The sequence below is a fragment of the Mastomys coucha genome, unplaced genomic scaffold, assembly GCF_008632895.1.
Source record: "Mastomys coucha isolate ucsf_1 unplaced genomic scaffold, UCSF_Mcou_1 pScaffold3, whole genome shotgun sequence".
NCBI classification, from domain to species: Eukaryota; Metazoa; Chordata; class Mammalia; order Rodentia; family Muridae; genus Mastomys; species Mastomys coucha.
Window position 1 is genome coordinate 32,830,739 of NW_022196909.1, and position 6,902 is coordinate 32,837,640.

A 6,902-nucleotide genomic window follows, 5' to 3' on the forward strand; every position below is an offset into this window, starting at 1 on the left:
CAATCAACAGGAAAAAAAAAAAAAAACCTTTGCTTTCCTTTGCTCCTTTCCAGGTCAATCTCGGGTCACAAGCCAAAGAATATACCACAGACGCCTCCTTCAGGAGTAGGGTATGCATCTAAAATGGACTCCTGTCTTCGACTCTTAAAGATCAGACTGGCTTTCCCTTCCCAAGGGGAGACTCAATCGAGTTATTTAAACTTCATTTTGCATTACTGATTTATGAACCTATTCAGGAGTATATGAAATGATAAAAATACCTCCAGCTAAAAATAGTCTTAACTATTGATCACAGAGCACCTCAGATGCTTCATAATGTCAGCCATGAGGCCAAACCAAGGAGCAAGAATCGCTCCAGGCACCGGGACCCTAGCTGCAACTTGAAGACTACAGTATGGTCCCCTGCTCTCCAGAGAGCCACCCAAGACATGGCTTCTCTCTGGTTTTGTGGCCTCTTGGCTCTCCTTTCTTTTTTGGCTTTTCGAATAAACAAATATGCTGTTTATGAAGAGTTTTTTTGGGGGGGGGTATGGCAGGTTGGGGGGAGAAACCTCAGTGGGTAAAGTACCTGCCGCAAGCATGAGGAGCTGAGCTCAGATCCCCGAAACCCACATAGAAGCTGCCACCCCAATGCTGAGGTGGGAGCAGAGACAGATGAATCCTCTGAGCTCATTAGCCAGCCAGCCTAGCTGAACTGATGAGCTCCGGGTTCAGTGAAAGACCGTCTTAAAAGATAAGGTAGCCTGGCGGTGGTGGCACACGCCTTTAATCCCAGCACTTGGGAGGCAGAGGCAGGCGGATTTCTGAGTTCGAGCCTGGTCTACAGAGTGAGTTCCAGAACAGCCAGGGCTACACAGAGAAACCCTGTCTCGAAAAACAACAACAAAAAAAAGATAAGGTAAAGAATGCTAAAGGAAGACACCCACCATCACCTCCCACCTCCGTCCTCCCACACACACAATTGCACACACCCATGGACGTGTGTATACGTCACAGACAGAAAGATCTTTAAAAAAAATTTTCCTAGTCAGAAAATCAAATTAATCTGTTGATTCTAAGCAGACTAATTCTAAATTACTCAGGTAGCATGAGAAAAGAGGAGAAAACTGGTGAGAAAAAAAAAATTCCAGGGATTTCAAAAATTTTCCACGCTATCCCTAAGAAAACGTGTTCACTATCCTATTGAAGTCACATTAGTCCGTAGGTTCGAACACAGCAGAGATCATTTATAGAAATGAACCGAGGGCTGGAGAGGTGACTCACGTAGAGCACCGGCTGATCTTACAGGGGACCTGGGTTCAATTCCCAACACCCATAGAGAGAGGCTCACAACCATCTTACAACCCCACTTCCAGGGCAATCTCCCTCTTCTGGCCTGCACGGGCTCTGTGCCCACACGGTGCAGAAACACACATACACGCAAACACTCTCACACCTAAAAATTAAAAGCAAACCAATCTTAGAGATGAGTTAAGAGTGTGGGCCCCACGGATCCCTCTCTGCCCCCCACAATCTCTGCCTCGAGCGATGTCTTTTGGCTATGTTCCTAGGTGAGGATCAGCAGAGAACGTGTGTGTGTGTGTGTGTGTGTGTGTGTGTGTGTGTGTGGAGTGTGTGTGATATGCACACACGACTGTGTGTGAGAGGGCTAAAGGCTGATATTAGGTGTCCTGTTCCTTTACCCTCCACCTTATTCCCTCGAGACAGGGTCTCTTACTGATTGAGCCTGCAACAGGGTGGTGGCCAGCAGGCCACAATAGCTCTACGATTACAGACATGTACAGCCACACGCAGCTTTCCATGTGGGTTCCTGGGGATCCGAATGCAGCCCACAAACGTTCTAGATTCTGAGCCCTGTTCCCAGCCCCACGCTTGCTTGTATAAGGTCTACATCCCACAGCTAAATGGATGCCTCTGGCCCTCCTAGAGTCTTTCATCACACCCTAGGGATCTGTTTCCTGTCATTTATTTTCTGGTTGATAGGTTTTCCCTGAAAGCAGGAACTTCACCTGGCTCATCACTGTAGGACCAGACCCGACACTTATCAGGTTCTCTGGAAGTCTCCATCTCCTGCAGGGGCTGGGAACACAGCAAATGACCCGGAGAAGAGGGATGGAGCATCTACCTACTTTAGCTTATAAACCACAAACTAAAAATCACAGATAGAATCAGAGGCCCCCCCTCGCCTCTATCCAAGGCTGACAGTGGCCTATGCCCCCTTCTGACTGGGAGAGGACATCTGGAGAGCTAAGTTGAAAGGTCTGAGCTGGATATTTTAGAAGCTTAGCGTCAGGACCCTGCGACAATGCTACCGGGTTCCTGTTTCTAACACCTCCAGCGCCAGCTGACATTCTCTTTAATCACATCAGAAAGAAAAAAAAATAAAAAATAAATGATGTCACCATAGCAGCCGTCTCAAAATAGCCGAGAAGCAAACTATTCCAAAATGGGCCATGTTTGGGATTATGTAAGTCCCGATGCTTTGGGTTAGATCTCACATCATCAGAAGTCTAGCAAGGACACAGTGAACCTCGGCAAGGAAACCACCATAGCTTTATTACAGGATCTGTTTCTAGGCAAAGCCCGCCCTGGCTCTCAGACTTTTTTTTTTTTTTTTTGCTGAAAAAACTGTGTCCCCCTGAAGGAGGCACAGGGCACCTTCCAGTTCCCAAATCCCCAACCGCAGGGAGCACGCGAGACCTCTCTGGCTTTCAGTGAATCTATCCACTGCTTACTACAGTAAAACACCCTGCCTCCTTCTCCCCTCCTTATGACCTCTCCAGGTGGAAGGGTCTAATCTTTAATGTCTTATTTAACCTGAAGTTGTGGCCTTCACTCAGGCACTTGCTAAAGCCCCCCCCCCATAGCCAAGCATGGTGGGTACACACCTGAAATGTCAGCATGGATCAACCCAACAAAGCCCTGAACTAAAAATATACGAGGTGGGGGTGGTGGGGATTAGAGTTGGGGAGACACCTCAGTAAAGTGCTCGCCTTTGCAAACCTAAGAACCTGAATCTCATCCCCCAAACTCGCTTCTTACAAAAGATGGGCATGGTGGTGCTTGCTTGGAATTAGGGGGAGAAATCCTTGAGGCTCACTGGCCAGTCGGCCTAGCCTACTTGGCAAGTTCCAAACCGGTAAGAAATATCTTAAAAACAGTGCCCAAAGAGCAACAATATTGTTTCACACACATAACACATCACACATACCATATTACACACACAAATCGCAAACACATACCACACACACATACACACACAGATACCACATACGCAGACACACACACACACACACACATATATTCCCCCCACAGTATATGTAACAAATCCCTGACCCTGTGTTTGCACAGGACATGCTTACAGACACACCTTATGCTTTCTGCATGTATACCTTGGGGAAAATAAGGATTTTATGCTCGCCAGACATGCTTACCCCCACCCTGAGTACCTCAAAGATATCCCAGTAGCATGCTCCAATCTTATTGACTGAAAGTGTGTAAGAAACATAGTGTTCCTTTCTTACCAAGAAAGTAACTGAGGGGCTATCTAGCGCAATCTTTCTGGTTAGGGATCCCTTACTACAGGGTAGCCTGGGTTGATTTACTAGATTAGACACAGTGCCACCCAGCAGCCTTCCCTGCTTGTCGATAAATAAAGGCGTCTCTAGTCAGAGCATTTAAAGTCACACTGACTTTGTGAAGATGGATGAGCAAATTCTTCTTTCAGATTTGCACAGCAGAGCTTAGAGATAATCTGCCAAGGGGACCCAAGACAACGGTCCAAATGATAATCAACTCAGACCACCCTCCCTGCTAAGGACTGCCTAACTGCTGTAACCTGAGTTGATGCAGCCTGGAGAGGACTCGAGGGCCTCCGTTAGTAGATTTAGTTCTGAGTTGGCTGTGCTATTGAGACCAGGTTTCATGCTGGAACCCAGGCTGGCCTGGAACTCAATATGAAGCTCAATGTTCTAGTTTCCCTTCTGTGGCTCTGGTGAAATACTCATTCCACTTACAATTCTAGGTCCTAGTCCATCACTGAGGGAAATCAAGGCAGAGCTTGAGAAAGAATGTTGAAGGACAAGCCTGATTGCTATCTCACACAGTGTGACCTCCAAACATGGACCTCAATTCACTGCCAAAGGGAGATGATGTCAGGACCCATGGAGAAGGATGCTAGGTGGCTGGCGGGTTTATGCTCAGCTTATCCTTATACAGTCCGGGGCCCACTTACCTAAGGAATGGTGCCGCCCACAGTGGGCTAGGCCTTCATACATCCATCAGCAATCAAGAAAATCATCCAGACATGTCCCGCAGGCAATCACCCATGTGAGACTTCCTTCCCAGATAATTCTAGGCTATGCCAACTTGACTGTTAAAGCTAACCAGAGCACCCAGCTTGGTCTTGACTTTTCAGAGGCAATCTCTGGCCTCTGTCATCCAAGTACTATGATTATAGAGATACATCACCACATCTAACTGTCCCTAGAGCCATTAGATTTCAGTTTCAAGGAAAAGAAAGGCACTTTTCCCTTTGCATTTGCTTTGTTTGTGTGTTTGTTTGCTTTGACCAAATCTGCTCTCTATATTTTAAAGATTACCCAGATTTAAATGAATCTCAAAAGGGACAGGAACAACTTATATTCACTCAGAAATGAGCTTTTAGCCTTGATCCTAGAACTTGGAGGGAGTCTAGGCATATATATTAGGAATGATCTGGAAGTTTCTTTGGCTGAGAGGGGACTCTCTCATCAGAAGTGCCCCATCTCTGGGAGGTGTAGTCCTCTGAGGGAATGGTGACACGGAAGGGAACCCAGCCAGGCGAACTCAATCAAACCGACTCAGCTGGGATACACAGATGTGGCTGATGGACAGCTGTCTCTGTTCCCATGCAGATATCAGAGTGGGGGGCAGGGTAGGTTTTGCAGATCCTGAGGGACAGAGGGTGCTGTCTTTGTCTTTGTTATACTCGGACCAAGAGACCCAGTGTCCTTCCTGAGAACAAGACCCTTTCAGTCCCAACTCGTGTACAGAGAATGTGTTTATTTAAGGCTCGAACAGAGAAATTGCCAAGATGGCCTCCAATGGAGGCTGAGAAAAATGATGTCTTTCTGTTTGGAAGCTTAAGGCAAAGTCTCTCTATTTTTAATCCAAGTGAGTTGGTTTTTTGTTTGTTTGTTTGTTTTTTGTTTTAATTTTAAACTAAATACTCCTCTCCCTACCCCCGTATGTTGGGGACAACATGACATATTCAAAACTCCAATGATACCGAGGCTGCAGCCCAGCAGTCACGTGCATGCTTAGCAAACACGAGTCTCTGGCATAAATTCCAGACAACAAATGCCCACACATCAGATTATAACTCACACACACGGGAACAAAGATGTAATAAGGTGTTAGCTGGAGCTGGAACAAGAGATTTAATTCTAGGCAAAAAGTACATTCAATGGTGCATTGGTTAAAACAGCCACAATGTAGCCGCACCAAGGAATACCATGAGCCACTCCACAGGAATGGCAGAATTCTGTTGACTGTACAAAAGACACCTAAGAGGCATGGCCCTTGTGAAGGCATCAACAGCTGTAAGGTCAAAGGGCATGGCAGTAGGCATCAGGATTCCATTAGAGGAACATTAAAAGTGTGTGCTTCTGTTACAATGGTTGTGTGAACACAAGCTAGGTCGAGAAGGAGGTTTATAAAACTCCACGGTGCTTTCTCCTGATAGTGAGGTGGGAGAGGCTTGGGATGGGAGGAGAACACCTATCCCTCTCTCTGGTGGGATGTTTTGTTCCATAGGCCTCTGTGGAGGGAGCACCTCTGGATGAACAAAAACTATCACTATCAATCCACAGATGAACCACATTTACTTATTAATTAATGTTGAGAAAGAATCTCATCGAGCCTGGGCTGGCCTTCATTTCCCACTGGAGCGGAGGATGGTTTTGAATTCCTGATCTTCCTGCCTTCCCTTCCATACTGCTGGAGTATAGGACTGCAGCTATGCCTCATAATGGAGTTGTTTGGGTGCTAGCAATCAACCTGAAAGTTTCGTGTGTGCTAGGCAAGCACTCTGCCAAATGAGTACATTCCCAGCCATTAATCTACTCTTTTAAAGAATAAATCACTGGTTGGGTCTACCATGTTAACTGGCATCCTTGAAATAACAGTCATCTGACCACATGAACTCCCTGCCATTAGTCCACAGTCTATGCAGCCACGACCCCTAAACTCACACCCACTATTATTTGTACTATGAGAAAAGTATGAAATATTAAAAAAAGAAATGCATTAATTCACATCTCATTTAATTTGCTGCTATTAAATCAAATGAAAAGATCAGGAAGTTAGTCTAGGCTTCTCTCTACTCTCACGACATCCCTATTGGCTGTCTCACAGTACTACAGGGTAGGCCATCTGGTTCTCCACTGTGGGTCCTACCAGGAAGTATCAGAGAACACAGCACCACAAGAAAAATGTTAGATTCCTTACGGAGCCCTTTTTAAGAGCAGAGAAAGTCAGTAGCGTTGACTCTTGATCTTGATTGTCAACCGGATGAGATCTAGATTCACCATGAAACACACTTCATGCTGTATCTACGAGGCTCTTTCCAGAAAATTTTAGCTGAGCTGCTCATCCTGGTTTCATTCCTTCTGCTGTGATTTTTTTTTAAAAAAAAATCAGATCAAGGGAGAAAGGACTTATTGAGACCACAATTCCAGGTCACAGTCCATCACATCAAGAAAGTCACGGTGGTGTGAACTTGAAACAGTTAGTTATACCCACAGTCAAGAGCAGAGAAAAAATGGACACATGCACACATGGCTTACTTGTGTTCAGGACACACACACACCTGCACCACCACCCCCAACACACACACACACACACACACACACCTGCACCAC

The 6,902-nt window shown here is 45.9% G+C and overlaps 1 protein-coding gene across 1 annotated transcript in view; it reads right to left on the reverse strand.

The window, feature by feature from the left end:
• Znf365 (zinc finger protein 365) overlaps positions 1-6,902 on the reverse strand; it is a 24,022-nt gene that overhangs the window by 12,179 nt on the left and 4,941 nt on the right. The window lies entirely within an intron of this gene.